A 19,933-nucleotide genomic window follows, 5' to 3' on the forward strand; every position below is an offset into this window, starting at 1 on the left:
AGGCAGTAAGTAGGCTCCTCCACCTTTCCAGTCACAATGTGGAAACCACAAGTGTGTACTATCATTTCTGGAATTTTTTTAAAAGATTAATTCATTTATTATATGTAAATATACTGTAGCTGTCTTCAGACACACCAGAAGAGGGCATCGGATCTCTTTACAGATGGTTGTGAGCCACCATGTGGTTGCTGGGAATTGAACTCAGGACCTCTGGAAGAGCAATCAGTGCTCTTAACCGCTGAGCCATCTCTCCAGCCCCCTCTGGCATTTTTTTAAACCTGAGCTCATGAGTGTTCCTGTTTGGGAAGGAAAATGCTAACAAGTCAAGCCTTTATCAACTGAGCCAACCTCACCACCAATCAGCCATGCCCAGAGCCCGGGTGTTAGGGACTTCCTGTTTTCCTTTGAGAATGAACATTCGCCTTTTAAGAGCTCCCTTACAGCTTATATATCTGTGTGTTATTTATTTCTGGAAAAGCTGACCCTTAGTCTGACTTGCTTATTCTAAGATGCGGCCTCATCCTGACACTGCGGGCCTAATAGAATACTCCATGTTTCTCTTTTCTCTCTGGTTCATTTTAATGATATGGAAACTAGGGTTCCAGAAAACTGAATCTGACAACTGAAAGGAATGCTTGAAAATTCATCAATCAGGGGATCTCTTTACAGAGGTGTGGCCAATGCATGTCCGCCCCGTCAGGAATCACTATCATTCTCGTGAGCTTATTAGACCACATTAGCATTTGCCTATGTTCATAATGCCTGTGCTTTCTGTTCTGTAAAATGATACCAGATAATAAACCTTGAGACCTCTCTTGAACAAATACATCATCGGTTTATCACTAAAATCTCTGAGTATTTTTGGCTCTCTAATTTGCTAATAGCCTATGCTAAGAACATGGGCTTTTAATTCAGTCATAACAGGATTAATCCATCTCAGTGCTCAGCTATGAATAGTCACCTCTAACAGCATGTAGCGAGAACATGCGACTGTCCCTGACAAGCTATAAAAATAACTATATCCCAGAGTGCTAGTCGCAATTTATGTCCCTATTAGTCATAAACTTGTTCGTGTCTTTTAAGAGTCCATTTGTATTTCCCAAGAGAACTTTTGCTGCCGTAGGTGACAGTCACTCTGTATCAAAATGGCAGAGGAAAAATAGCTACAGAGAGTGCTAGGACGAGAGAAAATTATATTCTTTATGCCAATAATATACAACAAGGGTGTACTATGATCTACAAGCTCAGATGTAGATGTAATTTGAAAACATTGCTATATGATATGGGGGGGAGGGCATATATAAATTTCAAAGTAGACAGATCCAGGTTTAAATTGTACTATGTACTTTGTGACTCCCTCCAAGACCGCAAGAAACTTAAGCTCTTTCCTGGATGAAGGAATGATAGAATCTACTCTGGATACCAGAATTAAGAGTGGTATTAAAAGGCCTTTGGTACTTAGCACATGCTCAGTATATGGAAGGCGCAATGGTAGTGTTGGTAATTTGGTGTATCTCATTTGGAAACACACTTTCAACTAAGAACAACCTTGAAGGAGAGAGCTAACAAGTACAGAGTTCAGTTGTGCCTTGGTGATCTGTAGCAGATCTTTCACAGGAGACGCGGTCTCAACCTCTGGTGGCTAATTCAATGGCTACTAGCCTCGTGAGGTCATTCATATTTGACGCGTTAAATTAAAACTTATTGCTCACCCACACCACCCACAACTTGAGCATCGGCAGGTACACTGGATACAGTAGATTCTCCATACAAGCATTTCCTTTGGGCAGTGTTAGATTGACCAGAGAGCTGCGGGCTTGGCTGCTGCCATCGCAAAGCACTTGTCAGGGGTCTAGCATCCATCTACCTGGTGGGGAACAAGAGTTCCTGCATCCTTTCTACACTAGTCCCCACATCCTTTCCCTAATTCTCATAGTCTCATTCTTGTGAGCTCTGCTATAAGCCCATCTTAGTTCCAGATTATCTGGCCGCTAACTTGAGTTTGGATTTCAACCGTTGAAGGCATCATATAAACCTCTTTATGGGAAGGACTGAGTTTTCAAAGCAATGTCCCAAAGCCTCGCACCCTAAACTGCCAGGTGGAAAGTTTGTAGCAGGGGATTGGTATGCTCTGAACATTGGTGAGCTTTCAAGACTCATATACAGTGTACTTAAACCTGGTCGGGGGCTGGAGAGATGGCTCAGTGGTTAAGAGCACTGACTGCTCTTCCAGAGGTCCTGAGTTCAATTCCCAGCAACCACATGGTGGCTCACAACCATCTGTAACGAGTTCTGATGCCCTCTTCTGGTCTGTCTGAAGACAGCTGCAGTGTTCTCATAGAAATAAAAATAAATAAATCTTTAAAGAAAAAAAGAAAGAAAGAAACCTGGAGGGGAACCTTGGATGTAATAGGCCATGAGTCCTCTGCTTTTCCTGACTGTACCCTGGACTACTGGCTGCCCAACACTACCTTCCATTGGGGTTGGAGGTGAGGTGGTACTGAATCAAGGACACAGACTCCAGGAACAGCTCATCTAAGCACAGCTGCAAGCTCCTTTAATACTCTCCACCCACACCCCATTGGTCTCCAGAAAGCATCTCTTGTAAACAGCAGTTCAGGGTTGGCAGGAACTGCCTGAGGCAGCAATCTCTGGTCTCTCAGGCAGACTTCAATTAGTTTCTCCTGCAGGAGATGCCTTTGCCATTGTGCCCCTTCCCCCTCCCCCACTGTGTTTACATAGAGGTGGCTGCTGCCATTCCTCCTACAGGCCCTCATGAATTAGTTCTATTCCCTTTAGAAGCCAAAGTACTGTCGTCATCGTCGTGTCCCCACCCACCCCACCCCGCAAAGCTGTCCTCACCAAACACCAACCCAGCCAGTGCCATGATCTTGGAGTTCCCAGACTGACAAATAATGATTTCTATTCCTCATGAATTTCTCTGTCCTGGGTATTTTTGCAGAGCAGTCTGGGAAGGAAGGATTAAGACGGGGACCTATTTGATATGTGAGTGGCCGTCTGCTCTCTTATGTCCACGTCTAATTCTGTTCTCTCTGCACTAATCGACTAGATTGAAATACGAAATAGCTCTCAGAAGGGTCATATTTTTGGAGGTGGACAAGTGTGGCAAGCATGCATATAGTTCATTGTTTAGTGACTTTTTCAGCAAAATATTACCCAGCACACAGTGCTAGTGCAGCTTGTATAATATGAGCATGAGATGGTTGAACGATGCGGCTCTGAGACTTTCCGATAAACAGACCACTAAGTAATGTTTGACTGGGAGCATCACAGTGTTGATTGACATAAAGCAAAAGAAGGGACATAAGTGGGCCAATCCAATCAGGAAATGACTTTCCTGGCTGACGTTGCTGAGTTCCCCAGGTTTCTATTGCTGATAGAGAGTAGAATGTAGACTTTCAAGCCAGATAGGCACAAGGTTGCATAATAAGGAGAAGAGATGCTACCATTGTGCAGGCATTCGTCAGGGATACAGGGGAAAGCAGATGAGGGGGACTGTACCAAAATCCAGCACTTTGAACACACACTATAAAAGGGACTGCTTTGCTCTGCATTTAATAGACGAGAATAAGTAATATCCGTGTATAAAACAGCTTGAAACTGGAACGACACTGAAGATACATTAAAAGATCAATAGTGCTTGAAGACTTGAGTCAAGAGGAGAAGTCTGACCTGAGCGGTCTAGGATGGGAAGAGTTCTAAGTCACACCGAAGAGAGCCATCGGACAAGGCGACACTCACCAGGAGGAAAAGGCTACGAATCTGTACCAGAATTCCCGCTATGTGTTAAAGATGAATCCATTCAATTATTAATTGAATCTAAGGACTAAACTCATCTCATTCATTATTTGTAATATGAATTAGCCCTTTAAGTATTTATTATTTTTAAATCTTTATTAAAATTTATCTCCCACCAGTAGGTGAATGGCTCTTGTTTCCTTGATTCCTAGCCATAGGTATTTGAGTTTAGCTGTGCTTGAGTGTGCCCCAAATTACAACCTAAAAAAAAGACACTATGCCAAACATCCCTGAGAAGGGCTTGCAAGGCTGTTGAGGGCTGTGGAGCTGCAACCCAACACCAACTGTCATGAGTTACTACTGAAGAAAGGACACACACAGATAGAATGAAGGTGTATTCTCCCTTCCTGCTGGGAAGGTCACCACTATTCTACTGCAAGCCTCCTAGATGAGAAGAAGTCACTTTACCAAGCTGCAGACTCAGAAAAGACCACTTCAACAAAAGTCTACCCAGTGTGAGTTCCCCTTGAGAAGTTCTTTTATTTTGTCATTTCAGTCCCACCCCACCCCTGTCAGGTCCCCCCAGCCACAGTGGGCATCTCCCATGAACCTTTAGGCACAGCCAGCTACATATGAATCTTAAGCACGGTTCGAATCTCGGATGCAAGAATAGCATTCCAAGGCGCAGCAGGAAGAGCTGAGCTTTGCCCTGTGCATCCTGCTGTTTCCCCCTAAACAGAACAGCGTCTACTTCTGCTCACGCCTGTGCCTTGCAACTGCTTCTTGCATCAAAAACCAAAAGATCAGTTCTTTCTCTGACTCCTTCAACAGGGGTCCTGTTCTCAGTTCAGTGGTTTGCTCTGGCATTCGCCTATGTATTTGCCATATTCTGGCTGTGTCTCTCAGGAGAGATCTACATCCGGTTCCTGTCAGCCTGCACTTCTTTGCTTCATCCATCTTATCTAGTTTGGGACTAAGCCACTACCCAAAGGACTGACCCTGGGCTCCAACCTCATAGGTAGCAATAAATGGCCTAGTAAGGGCACCAGTGGAAGGGGAAGCCCTTGGTCCTGTCAAGACTGAACCCCCAGTGACTGGGATTGTTGGGGGGAGGGCCGTAATGGGAGGAGGATGGGGAGGGGAACACCCATAGAGAAGGGGAGGGGAGGGGTTAGGGAGATGTTTGCCTGGAAACTGGGAAAGGGAATAACAATTGAAATGTAAATAAATACTCAATTTAATAAAGATGGAGAAAAAAACTGAAAGATCTGGTTATAAGTTGTTGTAGTATGAATATGCTTGGCCCAGAGAGTGGCACTATTTAGAAGTGTGGCCTTGTTGGAGGAAGTGCTTCGCTGTGGGCCTGGGCTTTAAGACCTTCCTCCTAACCATGTGGGAGTCAGTTGTCTCCTATCGACCTGCAGATAAAGATGTAGAAATCTCAGCTCCTCCATATCCTGAATCTGGGACTTGCTTGTCCTAGGCTGACTTTGAACTCAGGGATCTCCTTGCCTTAGTCTCCTGGGATTAAAAGATGTATACTTCCTTGCCTGGGCCTAAGCTTTTCATAACCACTATGCCTCAAAATCTCCCTGCTGAGATCCAGGTCAGAAAGTTGTGTCTTCCAGCCTCAAGATCTGGATCACAGGTGAGCCCTCCAATTCTGGATCATAGTTCATTCCAGATAGACTCAAGTTGACAACCAGGAGTAGCCATCACAATAGGAGGAGCTACCACATAGGTTACAGGTGTCTCCCGACGTTCATTCTAAGAGTTTAGTTGCTTTTAGCAAACAAGTCATCCATTGAAGTGGTTGTGAGTTGAACCGGTCACTTATGGAACCAAATTAATCAGGTCACTCGAAACTGGTAGATGCTTGAGAACTGCCACCAAGAGTCCCTTAGACAACCCAAGACCCACTGATACATTCATTTTGTCTTTTCCCAAACTTTAAAAATGTCATTTACAGAAAAAACAAAGCAAAGCAAAAACAAAACAGAAAGTGGGTTCCAGGAGCTGGAAACAAGGACTGGAAGTAACTATGAGAGTGTGTACCATGTGTGCTATTTATTCTGGGGATGAAGTATTTTGAAATTCAACGTTGCTGATATTAACCTGAAAAAAATGTCATTTGTAGTCAGTCATTCTGCATCTAATTTGATTTTCACCACACCCTCGTGGGCTTCATATTATTGTTTATTCAATGTTTGGATTTTACCTGACTCATGTTGCTATTTTCAATTCCTGTACTTTAAGGGTAACTTTCAAAGGGTTGTGCAAAAAGGTGGAAGAGTATGCCACCCTAAAATATATCACTGTGGCGTAAGGGTTATTTTAAGCTCCAGGCGCTTAAATAAGCAGGCAGAGCAACAAAGGCTTTGCCACCTTTCCTCCTAAAAGCAGGAGTGAGAACTGCCTGGGGAAGGGATTCTCGCTAAGCCAGGAAGAAGCATTCTTTGCCCTGAAGAGGGGAGGCTCAGAAGAACCATCTAAACAAGCCTGGATAAGTACCCATCTCCATAGTTGCTTCTCGCTTCTCTCCTCTGAACTGTCCTGAACCCTTGTCTGGCCATAGCCTCCTAATTCGCTGTTCTTTGCCCAGTGGGGGGAAAAATGGATGTTCAGCTCTTGTGCCTGGAGGAGGGGTGTTTCTTTCTTCTTTCCTTTCCTTTTCCTTTTCCTTTCTTTTTTTCTTTCCATCTTTCTTTCTCTTTTTCTTTTTTCCTTTCTTTCTTTTTTTCCTTTCTCTCTCTCTTTCTTTCTTTCTTTCTTTCTTTCTCTCTTTCCGAGTACTCTCATGTTAAGAAAAGTTTATGTTTAATAATTATATAATATTTAATAATAATTTGCTCTTTGGGTCAGTTTAACTCCCAGGCCCAATCAAACATAATGAAGGGAAAAACAAAGAATTGCCTCTCCTTGAGTACTGAGCAAAACTCCCTGTGACCACACACACACACACACACACACACACACACACACATCAGCACAAGTTGACTATGACAACTATTGCTTTTTGATTGCATACAGAAAATACACCAATTTTTAAAAAAAAAATTGTTCATCGCTGCATTACTAAATGGTATCTCATGTACATATCCCCTCTGAGAGAGCAACTAAAATCAAGGCAACTGTGTCTATCTACCCTCAGCAACTACGGCCGGACCAAGAGTTCACTGCTGTCTCGGGCCGTGCCCTGGTTCTATCCTAGGTCATGTGAATAAGCATCTCTGGGGCAGTGGGCCACAGGCTGTTTCTAACAGCTTCCAGTGGCTTCGAGTTACACACAGCTTTAAGAAGGGCAGTGCTAAGCCATATTATCCCAGTGACTCACCACAGCAGGAACCAAGCCAAAGTTGCTCAGCGCTTTGACCCTGTCTCTAGAACAATGGCTGGCCAGAATGGATGTGGAGTTCTTCCGCATCCCGAGAGAAGTCACAGAAATGAACTGGTAGGATGACTCTCTGAGCCTGCCTTTAGGACAAGTAAATCCCAAAGGCAGAGACTAGCTGGCCGATGAGATGACTCAAGCCTGAAGACCTGAGCTCACTATCCGGGACCCATGGTGGAAAGACAGAGAAATGACTCCGACATGCGGTCCTCTCAGCCGCAAGTCAGTGCCGTGTAGCCCCACCACACAGACAAACACATACAAAAAAGTCCTTTAACCTTCAAACCTATGCTATGCATTCTGTCTGTCTGTCTGTCTGTCTGTCTCTCTCTCTCTCTCTCTCTCTCTCACACACACACACACACACATGCACACGCACACGCACACGCACACGCACACGCACACACACACACAGCAGGTGATTCCACCTGGAATGAAGCCTTAGAAATTTCCTTGAACTGTATCTTTTGAGAACTCCCAATCCATCTCTTTCGCAGACTTCCTCTTTAGTCACGAACAGCGTGGCTAACCTCTCAACTACCTGTTTTCTTTCTTTAAAGTGAGAGAAATTAAATTCCAGAGCCTTATCCCACTGAGTAAGTGACGAATGGCTCTCTGTGGCAGAGCAGCGCCCAGCAAAAGGCCCAGTGAGTAATGGCTCGTCTTCACACTGCATCCAGTGAACGTGTGCTTCTAGGAGGATTAGAGAGGTATTATCAATTATGCCAAACATTTCTCCCCGTCTGGCCTTCACACCTCCTGCCTAAGCACTCTTGAGAACACATACAACTTAAGCTTTCATTGTGTTGGCAAGCATGTTTATACATGGGGGTGACTGTGTTCATCCAAGTGTTTTAAAAATAGCCTAACCTAAGTGAACTGAGTCAGTGAGTATGTGTGTCACATTTACCAGGAATATTAGGAAGCAAAGGCCTCTAAGTGTCTAACTTAGCTTTGGCATGGTGTCAGGAAAGAGCTGGCTCACATTGCTTGCATAAGTCTTATGTAAGAGATTAGATATGGGGCCTGAGCTGCCCTGGTTATTAAAGTGCCAGGGAAGCAAAGTTGTTGACACTCAATTAGCCCCTCCAACTCAAGTGTCTTTATTTCTACATCGAGCACTTTCTGTTGTAAAGGTAATTCTAAAAACAAGGCAAGGGGTTGGGGATTTAGCTCAGTGGTAGAGCGCTTGCCTAGCAAGCACAAGCCCCTGGGTTCGGTCCCCAGCTCCGGGGCTGGGGGAAAAAAAAAAAAAAACAAGACAAAACGGCCTAGCTTTTCTCTTGACTTCCGTAAGAATGTATTTATAAGTAAAGAAGTATATTTAGAAGGTACTTGTAGGATGACATCATTATGCAGCAAGGTGGGTGCAGGATAAAGTGAAGTCTATCATTGGATGAGAAGGAAGGGTGGGCGGAGAAAAATTCTAGAAAGGCGGGAGGGAGGAGGAGCCAGGGGAATCAAGATGGAGACAATGGTGGTCTAGGCCAATTTTATCTGTCTAGGTGGGTGGTTTCTATCTTTATTAATTAACAGTGGATTTATTCTGTGGATGTATCGTAGATTGAGAATTTAACACATAGATCTGATGCTTGGGTTATAGTGTGTTGAGTCTTGATCTTACTGGGTAGCTAGGACCAGAATTCCCGGCTGTTCAGGGCTGTCCAGGGCTATCCTGGGCAACTAATAATGGGAGCGGAGAGACCGCTGGACCTAGAAGATAGCTAGGCTAACCTGAGATAAATTAAGGTTAGTTCTCTATGGCCCTACAGTGCCAGAACTAACACCAGGGAGCGACCGCCTAGGTCCGAGAGTACCAGGGGGCCAACGTGGAGCGGTGACGCATGGGAACGGGTTGTGCCCTTTTTAAATTTTTACTGCATCAGTACTGGATGGGCATCAGTTTATAAACCAAATAGGTATTTACACGTGTTTTCATGTGCAGTACTTGAGAACTGTAGGACCAGCCTAGTACCATGAAGCACATTTCACACATGGATGTCGTAGATGTTCGCTCATCTTATAAACTGGTATTTCAAAACTTAGAGCGCGACCTAGTGCCCTATTCACCTACTGTTCTGAAAGGGATTTCATCAAATCCCATTTCCAGGAAGTAGAAACAAGACCGCAGATGACTCAGTTTTCACTCTGTTGTGAAGCTGTGCTTGACTCTTCTGAGATGGAAATAAACAACTAAGTACACACGGAACCATGCTTGGACAAAGGAAAGACCTTGAATTTTAGAGTCCCTTCCTCCAGCACAAGGACAAATGCTAGCAGCCTCACATAGCTTCTCTAGAACCCAAGGAAATCAAGAAATGCTTCTAAGGTTATGTTTTCTATTATAAAATGGAACTTGATTCTGGGACTACTTCATTGGAGGTATTTTTACCACTTAGAATAGATTCACTTACTTTTTTTTTTTGACCCAGGGCCAGCTTTAAACGATGTTTGTTTCAAGTTCGTATAGGTAGCTGGCCTTAGAAAAACTAAATTCATTTTATCTTTACATTAGCTTTATAATGTTGCTGTTGTTGTTATTGATTCTTTCTAGATAATACTCAGGCCCAAGTCACGTGAGCTATAAATTAGGCAACAAGACGTGAACTGAGGTGTGCACTGTATGACTCTAAAGCCTGCAAATGCATGTGACGTCAAGCACGGCTCACTCAGTAATCCTTAGGGCCCTAATCAAGTTTGCCAAATGTCACTGCAGAAAGGACATCATGCCAGGAAACAATGTATGTCCTGTGAGTTCCAATCTCTGCTGATGACGATACCAGGATGTCGCCATCGGTGCCATTTACCACTTGATTTGCAGCTTTTAGCAGCATGAGGTACAAGGAATTAAGAGCAGATTTAGTGAGCTATTAAAAACTGCAATAATTAAATCCAGCCTGAAATATCTTCATCAAGAAAAAAAGAAAACATGTTTGATCGTAGTTATCCATGGGAAGAAGTTCTGGAAATGGAATTGGCTTGTGTAAATGAAGGCATCACGTCCTGATGATTTTCAGCTGAGGCTTGCTTAGAGGCATAAACCTGTTCTAGAAGCATTTTGTACACAGAACACAGCTGGAATCCCAGTACTCAGCATCCTGAGGCAAGAAGATCATAGGTTCAAGACTAACTGCTCTACACAAAGGAACTCTGACTCAGTAAGTAATCTTTAAGAGCATTTTCCTGACATCAGTGATGCGTATAGAGAGCCAACCAAGCCCCAAACACAGAGAAATGCCAACTGGTTTGTCCAGATTATTTTTATCATACTCTGATTTGTATGGAAACTTTCAAACCTCTGGGATTGAAATGTGGAGTTCCTTAGGAGTTCCAAGAGGAGAGGGAGGTTTAAGGTGATCTATGGTGAGATGTCTTATGTAACACGGAATTCAAAAGCCTGTGCAGGGGTTTGTAGCCATTGCTCTGTAGGTAAGAGAACTTGCACTTGCAGAGAATAGGATTTGAATCCCAGCATCCGTGTGGCTGTTCATAGTCTTTATTTCTTAGCTTGGTGCAAAGAGACACCATGACCTTGGCAACTCTTATAAAGGAAAACATTTAATTGGGGCTGGCTTACAGTTCCAGAGATCTAGTCCATTACTGTCATGGTGGGAAACATGGCAGCCTGCAGGCAGACATGGTGCTAGAAAAGGATCTGAGAGTTCTCCATTTTGATCCACAGGCAGCAGGAGACTGTGTGTCACATAGGGCATAGCTTAAGCATAGGAGACCTTAAAGCCCCCCTCCATAATGGCACTCTTCTTCCAACAAGGCCACACCTCTTAATAATGTCACCCCCCATGGGGCAAGCACATTCAAACACATTGAGTCTATGAGGACCATTCCTTTTCAAACCACCACACTGTATAACTCCAGTTCCAGAAGACTCGGCGTCCTCTTCCAGCCTCCGCTTGCACCAGATAAGCACACACTGCACACATATAAATACATAGCACCCATACACATAAAATAAACTTGATTTAAAGTTAGTTACTAGGTTGCTAACCCGGTCTCATGTTGTTGCCATGGTGATAGGACTGCCCTGCAGCCTTTATAATGGGCACCAGGATGTCCAGGTTCTGCTGTTTCGGCAACAATTCCTTTGGGAAAACCAAGTCACTTGGTCCCCACAATTAGTCATTGTGGCTCTGTACCCCAACACAGAAATACACCTAAGTATAGCAAACCTTGTGTAATCCCAAAGTGTTACTATGATGAAGGTCGATTAGGAACATAAATGCTGTAAAAGTCCCTCTAAAAACTAAGTCAACTTTAGTTTCTATGTCTCTAAATGCCTTGAAAGAAATATCTTAGGAAGGATTCACAACTCAGGGTAGAAAGGCGTTTTACAACTATTTGAGTGTTAACTCTTTCAAAATGCAAATACACATCCATTATGTCTTCAAAATGATTGGGACAGGGTGCCTCAGAACTTTATTGCCTGAAACACAGCAATGGTATTTAAACTAGAGCCACATCTCAGGAGATGTGCATCACTTATGTTTGCCCCAGGACCCAAAATTGGAGCTCGCTGAGCTTCTTTTGTAAATACATCAGTACGTGAATTCTGTCCAGGGGTCACTAAAGTTGGAATGTTTCTTATGTGAGTTTTGCACATGGGCGACTCAACTTGTTGGTTTGGAAACTTGTGAACTTTTCTGAAAGGGTTTAAGGGACAGATGAAATGCCTTAGGAGTGAGTATCACTGAAAAATAATTACAAAATATGCTTTCACGTCTCTAGTAATGACTTTTACCCTTGACCAGAACTATGTTGTCTTATCAAGCAGTTTTATCAAGGCATGTGCTGGCTGGGGGAGGCTCAGAGTTCATGAAATTGTATATAAGCACTTATTTCAGAAGTCTTGGTAATTTCTACTGTTCAGGATTCTTAGAATTTCTGAGTGTGAGATTGTTATCAGTCGAACTGCATAATATGGTCATGGAGGATCAATTGGAGGCAGAAATGTCCACTTTGGCCTTATCTTTTTAGTTTCCTTTGCTTGCATGATTTTTATCTTCAAGCAGGTATCTGAGTTTGCCTTGGGTTTTCCTTTTACCGAAGTCTAGTACATTTGCTTAGGGTTAGAACATGTAGTTTGTAAACTAACTTAACTGGGTTGTGCAAGATTATAGCTAAACAGACGAGGGGGCAGGACAACAGGTCTACATGGGGGAAAGCCCACATCATCCTCTGAGTTCTTTGAGTCTAGAGGGCCACAGGTGACTGGCAACAGTTGGCCCAGCCCTAACTCAACTGGGCTAGCGAATGCCTAGATAGATCATCAAACATTAGTTATGTGAGTCATACATGGTGCCCAAAATCAGTGATTTAACACTTGGGAGGATAGACTTCAACGTCACCCTGGGATACAGTGAGAGCTTGTCTTAAAAAAAAAAAAAAAAAGTCAAGTCAAAACAAAACCAAAGTGCTTCCGGATGAGTATTTCTGGAAAAGACGAGCATTTAACTCATTGAACCAAGTAGGGAAGATTCACCTTCCCTAGTGGGTATCACCCAGTAGACTCCAAAGGAAGAAAATGGAGGAGGAGAGGAACATTTCCCCAGCCCCAGGAGCCCCAGGCATCTTCTCCTGCCTTTTAACATCAGGTCTTTCCAGCTCTTGGATTCCAAGACTTAAACTCTGTCACCCAATGCCCTTGGAGTTTTGTGTCTCAGACTGTGCTCACAGCCACTGCCATTCCCCCTAATTCCCAGGCCATCCCACCATGGACTGGACCTCAGCTGCTGTCAATCCCGGATTTAAATATTTATAAAGGGGTTGGGGATTTAGCTCAGCGGTAGAGCACTTGCCTAGCAAGGGCAAGGCCGTGGGTTCGGTCCCCAGCTCCGAAAAAAAGAAAAAGAAAAAAAAATATTTATAAAGCTTGCCTCCCACTAGTTTGAGATGAGAATGAAATGGCAATGGGTGTCCCCCAGCGAACCCTCTCATGCACACCCAGAAGACTGTGCATCCCACTTTGGACACAGACACCTGAACCCGTAGCTCACCTTAGAGAATGCTAAAACTGAGATCCCTCCCAGCCCAGGACTATTGCAATTAATGCCTCTAACTTCCAAGGCTCCTCGACCTGACCATGGCCCTCTTCTTCCTGCCTCCTCAACGTCCTCTCCCTGGAAGCTTCCATTTGATGCAGTATTGGTTTTCAGCTAGTATTCTGTTCCGCCTCACTGGATAGCTTTACTGTGCAAGATTGCAGAGCTGGCTTATTCCCTCCGAAGTTTCCGGCGTGCCCATGATGGATGGGCCGCTTCCGGCACCCAAGAGCAATGCATCTCAGTTTGTTGAGTACCATTACTGAAGTAGACACTGGATCCCCAGAGAGGGTGCACAGCCGCAGAGAAGGCGTCATTTTAGGTCATATCTAGATATGTCTTATTTTTCTTTGGTGCTAAGGATTGAACCTGTGGCTTCATTCCCTCTATGTAAATGAGCTTTCTCTTAGCCATTTTTTTACTCTATGTGTGCATTTTCATATTTGTTCTGGCGCATGTGCGTGCAGAGGCCAGAGGTGGATGTAAGGTGACTTCCTCAACGGCTCACCACTTTGTGTTCTGAGAGAGAACCTCCCACTAACCAGACTAGCTGGCCAGTGAGCACCATGGATCCATCGCTCTCCACCTCTTCAGTGTTGGGATTATAGGCGTGTCCTGCCGTGCCAGTCTTTTCATATGCAGTAAAGACTTTAGTGTGAATCTTTCAAACTGTGGTACTCTTTCTTGGAACCATTGCACAGTCACTAACTTTGGGAATCCGTGACAATACCAGGCTGCCAGCATCCTCCACCCACCTCATTCATTTCCTCTGTCAGAGGGAAACTTAGTACTTGAACCATGGTGAAATGCAGCAGCCTGGAATGTTTCAGTGTTCAAGCAACTTGAGCACCGGTCTCCAGAACTGGTCCATCACCTCAGTGAGTATCCTCGGGTCGAGTCTAACTGAGAAAGACCCTTTAGGGAAATAAACCACAAATCCAGTTCATTATTTTGAATTCCCTCTGGCCAATGGCTTATGCTCTAAGATCAAGAATCGACAAATGGGACCTCATAAAACCGCAAAGCTTGGGGTGGGGATTTAGCTCAGTGGTAGAGCGCTTGCCTAGCAAATGCAGGGCCCTGGGTTCGGTCCCCAGCTCCGAAAAGAAGAAAAAGGAAAAAAAAAGAAAGAAAGAAAAAAAGAAAAAAAACGCAAAGCTTCTGTAAGGCAAAAGACACTGTCATTAGGACAAAATGCCAACAGACTGGGAAAAGATCTTTACCAATCCTACATCTGATAGAGGACTAATATCCAAAATATACACAGAACTCAAGAAGTTAGACTCCAGAGAGCCAAATAACCCTATTTAAAAATGGGGTACAGAGCTAAACAAAGAATTCTAAGCTGAGGATTATTGAATGGGCAAAAAGCACCTAAAGAAATGTTCAACATCCTTAGTCATCAAGGAAATGAAAATCAAAACAGCCCTGAGATTCCTCCTCACACCAGTCAGAATGGCTAAGATAAAAAACTCAGGTGACAGCAGATACTGGCGAGGATGTGGAGTAAGAGGAACACTCCTCCATTGTTGGTGGGATTGCAGTACAACCACTCTGGAATTCAGTCTGGAGGTGCATCCTTTCTCTATAAAAGGATGCGAAGAGCCATGAACTATTATAGAGCGTTCCATAAGATCTGGAATTATAGACAGTTGTTTGTTTTTTGTGTTTTTAGATTTGTCTTTCATTTTCACCATGCCAGAGCCCGTGAAGTCCACTCCTGCCCCAAAAAAGGGCTCCAAGAAGGCCGTGACCAAGGCACAGAAGAAGCATGGCAGGAAGCGCAAGGAGAGCTTGTACAGGGTGCTGACGCAAGTGCACCTGAACTCGGGCATCTCTTCCAAGGCCATGGGCATCATGAACTCGTTCGTAAACGATACCTTCGAATGCATTGTGGGCAAGCTGTTACGCCTGGCGCATTACAACAAGCGCTTAACCATCACGTCCTGGGAGATCCAGGCAGCCATGTGCCTGCTGCTGCCCCCGGGAGCTGGCCAAGCATGCTGTGCCCGAGGGCACCAAGGCTGTCACCAAGTGAGCACGCAGGGCTCACAACAAACCCAAAAGCTCTTTTCAGAGCCACCCAATAAATAAATAAATAAATAAATAAATAAATAAATAAATAAATAAATATCTGGAATTATGAAAGAGGATGCCCGGGTTCTGATGACTAAATTGTTTTGCCTGTACTTGCTTGTCTTATGGCTGCTATGCTCCGGCCCAGGTTATGAGAAGCATGGGTGACTCTACATGGCACTACGTGTGGTATTCAAACTCTTCAGACAAACCTAAAGGTCCCACAGTCCCATAAAAATATAAATATTGGGGACTCGATCCCCTACTTTCTTAAAGGAAGGATTTTTCCCCCCACATTTGCTGTTTGTTTCAAGTTTAAGGCTTTTAAATCTCATTTCTGAAAGTAGTTTTGTTTGCTTGGTTTTTTGTTTGTTTTGTTTTTGTTTTTGGTGTTTTGTTTTTGTTTGTTGTTGTTTTGTTTTGCTTTTTGTTTTGTTTTTTTGTCTTTGTTTTGGTTTTTTTTTTTTTTTTTTTTTTTTTTTTTTTTTTTTTTTTTTGCAGTATTTGGGATTAAACACAGGGCTTTGCCTGCAAGTGAGTTATGTTCCCCGGCTCTTTTAAAACACTCAACTTGAAGTCATTAAACCATGTGGTTTAATGACTTACTAACATATACTTGCGACAGTGTTAAGTTTTGACTCATAGACATGCTGAGATTATACAGAAGACATCGTAGTGATTGTTTTCCAATTAAAATCTTCATTCATGGATAAAATGGCTGTGTGTGATAGATTCTAGAACTACTCCACACAAAACATCTCCATAATTATACGGTTCACGTAGAAGACCCACATATAACACTACTTGGGCATTTGTTGTTTTGTGGCTAAGGAAAGTTTAGCTTTCTGTCTTTATTTGCTGTGACTGGAGCACACCAGAATCTTGGACTACTTCCTTTTTTCTGTGTACCATTCTTTCCTTCCTGGACTTTGCCAGACATCCCAAACACAAAGACACCCCCCTCAGTCCTCATCATTCAGAAGGAAGCTGATTTGTTAGTAGCTCTCTTAGGTGTCCTGGTGAGTCTGGCCTTCCATGAATAATTAAGGCCCTAAACCTCCAGTCCCTACCCTTCTGATGGCGATGAGAGAGACAGCTTCTCTCTGGTGTTTGATGTCTGTATTACACTTAATGCGGTGCCCCAAGCTTTCTCCCCTTGACCCATCAATCATTCTGTATTTCATGACATTTCCCCAGCCTCAAACCTGCAGTTAGTTTTTCCTGTACACATCAATGTAAGGCAAGCCTAAGATTTTTTCATTTATACTTTATATATATATATATGTATATATATATATATGTATATATATATATGTATATATATATTGCTTACAAAATGTAGTGAGTGAACAGTGCCTTTAATGCAGAGTACAAACATTTCTTCAACCAATATGTTCACACTCTGACTTGGCAATCTAATTTATCCCAACTCGAAATGCAAGGATATCAGTTCAGGACTACATGTTAAAAGACTGGTTCGTTTTATTCCCCAGGGGAGTCTTACTAACAAGGGTTGCAGAGGCCCTTTAAGAGAACATTCTATGGAATTGTTGGGGGGAGGGCGGTAATGGGGGAAGGAGGGGGAGGGGAACATCCATATAGAAGGGGAGGGGAAAGGGGGAGGGGGATGTTGGCCTAGAAACCAGGGAAAGGGAATAACAATTGAAATGTAAATAAGAAATACCCAATTTAATAAAGATGGAGGAAAAAAAAAGAGAGAACGTTCTATATATACTTAAAACTATCTCAAGTTACAGCTTGCGTTTCAGGGAACATGTTTGTTTTGATAGTAACCTCCTGGATCTCATGCTGTTCTGTCACACCCTTCTGAGCCCCCAGAAGAGGCAATATACAACTGTAAAAGATGACCCTGGGTGCTCAGGAAGGAGTAGTCTGCTGCCCTCTGCTCTCCCGTGGCCTCGGGCGAGCTGTTTTGCACGCATAGCTGTCCCTGTACTTCTGCACATCCTGGATGAACCAGTGAGTGTTTGTCCTTATTTGTAACAGCCTATCTTCAGAAAGGACTTCAGGCGGCTTGCAAAACTTGATTAATAGCCATTGGAAAAATAGAATCCAGAGCCAAAGTCAGGTTTTATCTGGAAGAAACCTTCGCCGCACTAAGCAAAACAGTTGATTGGTGCCAGAAATGAGCTAAAAATCTACCCTGGGAAGACTCATTAATGCTCATTATGTGCTTCGTAAGCCCTGCAAATAAAAACGCACTGTGAAAGCTATGTACTGCGGCAGGTTACATCAACCTAGACCATTTGTGATTGTGAAAGGCTGACAGCTTCTAAAGGCCATCCTTGTAGTGAAGTGTACAAAGCTGGTCTTTGAATAGGAAGGGATCATCCCCCTGCCCCCGCCCAAGTAGTAGAAATTCAGTACACCTACAAAGCTTTCCTACGATGGAAAATGTGAAACCAGTTGACCAGTTGATTACTTCTCTCTGCCAGCCTAAAGAATTACCATGCCAGAAGATTTTTTTTTAAATGTGTAAACAAGCAAAGAAATCCTAGAATAAGACAGTGAACTTTAAGAGAATACTGTGCTTCTCAACATGGAGGCTTTTAACAAGGGGACTTTGGGCAGGGTGAAGTTCTTAAAGCAGTGTGTTTTAAAGGGTATCTAAAGTCTGAACGAGTCCACTTCCTACGTGAACTACTGCACGGGTCTTCTAGAGATTGCCTGTTCCGTTCTGCTCTGTAGCCACTCTCCTGGCAGCAAATGGCTTGCTATTGAATGAAACGCTGTTTTCCTGTAATCTGAGAGATGACATTTATTGACTGAAATTCCAGTGTGGTCACTCTGGTAAGCTTACAGAGTTCTGGTTGGAAGCCGCTTACACAAGTGTATCATTACCTTTCTCTTGGCATTTTAAAGAGTCTTTTGAATGTTTTTCCTTGTGACCCGATGACATTTTAATATCTTAGATATTCAATTGACTCCCTCCCTTATGAACTTCCTGAAAGCCTGTACTATACAAACGAACAAACAAACAACAGTTGTTCTCACAAGTTCCTCAAGGACCAAGTTTCACTCCTGTCAAAACTTCAAGACTTAAACGGAATAAAATTGGGAAAATGAATTTGTCAATGAAGTCAGCTAATCAGGCAAGAATGTTTTCTTAAACATGGGAGAGAAATCAAGGTCCTGAGCTAATGGATGAAAATCACAGAGTCAACTGAACAGCTACTAACTCTCCCACATTCCTAGGCTGTCTCCTTTCTTCTCAAGTGACGGATGTAACGCCATCTTGTGCTGACTCTGTTTTGTGATTGCTCTGACACTTCTCAGCCCTCTGTCTAATCCACAGCAAAGGTCCCGTCTGCTTAGGCAAGACATTTGAGATTCCCATGACCCTGACCATGACCCAGTGGTATTAATCAAAATAATTAATGTTTATGCAAACTTTAAACTAAAATAACTGAAGAAGGCATGAGTCAAATTAATTGTCACTCAGTGTCTGAAGTAACTATGTTCTGCCTAAACTGATATTGATCCTCATCCAACATCAATGTCATTGTAGGTTTTTACTTTTTAAAATACTGTACCTCTGAGCTTTAGCACTAAGAAACTTTGGGGCATGAGCCCACGTTTGGTGGCTGGCTAAAATTACAGGACTCATATTCTAAATTGGCTTAACAGGCATGGTTGTCTGCAGTTTCTCATGTGAATTTATGGCAAAGTTAGAACCCATAGGGCCCCTATTCTGGCTTTCTGACTGGTGTGTTGGCTTTTAATTATATACCTTTCCTCTGTGTATTCATCATAGTGCATGAAAGATGACAAGGTAGATTAAAAAAACTATCAAAGGCAAATAATAAAAGGACAGAAAATGAAATTATAAGAGGTGTCAAGGTATTAATAATATCGAGGGCAGATGGTAGGTCTAAGAGTCAATGGTTTGAAAGCCTAGCTGAAGGGACTTGTACAGGTGTTCCAGAGGCTCCTAGGGAAGAGCGGGTCAGAGCTTTGGGCCCTGCAGAGACTGGCAAGTTTCAAGCCCCCCACCATCACTGTCTAAGCTCAGCTGGAATGCTTCCCTTTCATACGTTTTTTTTCAGGCTTTCATTTCGAATGTTTTCCTTAAAGTACAATGTGATGATAGACTCCGTTCTGGGACATCCTTTCGACATTTGAGCTGATTGAATTTGGAAGAATTGCTTCCAAAGGTGTAATTTTTAATATTGGCACAGTTAATACACAGCTATGCAATCAGAAGATCTTCAGTGTCAGAATCAACTACTGTTGTGACAATCCAAGCATCATCTCAGAGTTCCCAAGGATATTCGCTCTGAGTTCAGCAGACTCTCTTGGAAGGCTTACTCAAAGAATTCTCTGATGTGTAGCCAGGGATTGGGATTCCTGTGTTGGACAGAGGGACTGGTCCCATATAACTAAAAGTGGTTTAAGTCACTACAAAAGGAACCCCAAGACCAGTTTAGAAACACAGATGTCTTGCTTGATTAGTTCCAGCTGGGGGGGTCCTTCCTGCTCAATTTCCTCTCCATAGCCACTGAATCTCGATTGCAGGTGTTACATAAGAGCCAGTTTAACTAAAAACCCACTTTTGAGTTTGTGGGTCTTAAATTGTGGGTAATTCTTGTTAGGAGTCAAAAGGTCACAGGGACCAAAGAGCCCTGAGAAT

At 43.2% G+C, this 19,933-nt stretch overlaps 1 pseudogene; it reads left to right on the forward strand.

The window, feature by feature from the left end:
- Positions 1-6,096: 6,096 nt before the first annotated feature.
- On the forward strand, positions 6,097-15,244 carry Hist1h2bc-ps1 (histone cluster 1, H2bc, pseudogene 1; annotated as a pseudogene).
- Positions 15,245-19,933: the final 4,689 nt, after the last annotated feature.

The sequence above is a fragment of the Rattus norvegicus genome, chromosome 16 (genome assembly GCF_036323735.1).
Source record: "Rattus norvegicus strain BN/NHsdMcwi chromosome 16, GRCr8, whole genome shotgun sequence".
Lineage (NCBI taxonomy): Eukaryota > Metazoa > Chordata > Mammalia > Rodentia > Muridae > Rattus > Rattus norvegicus.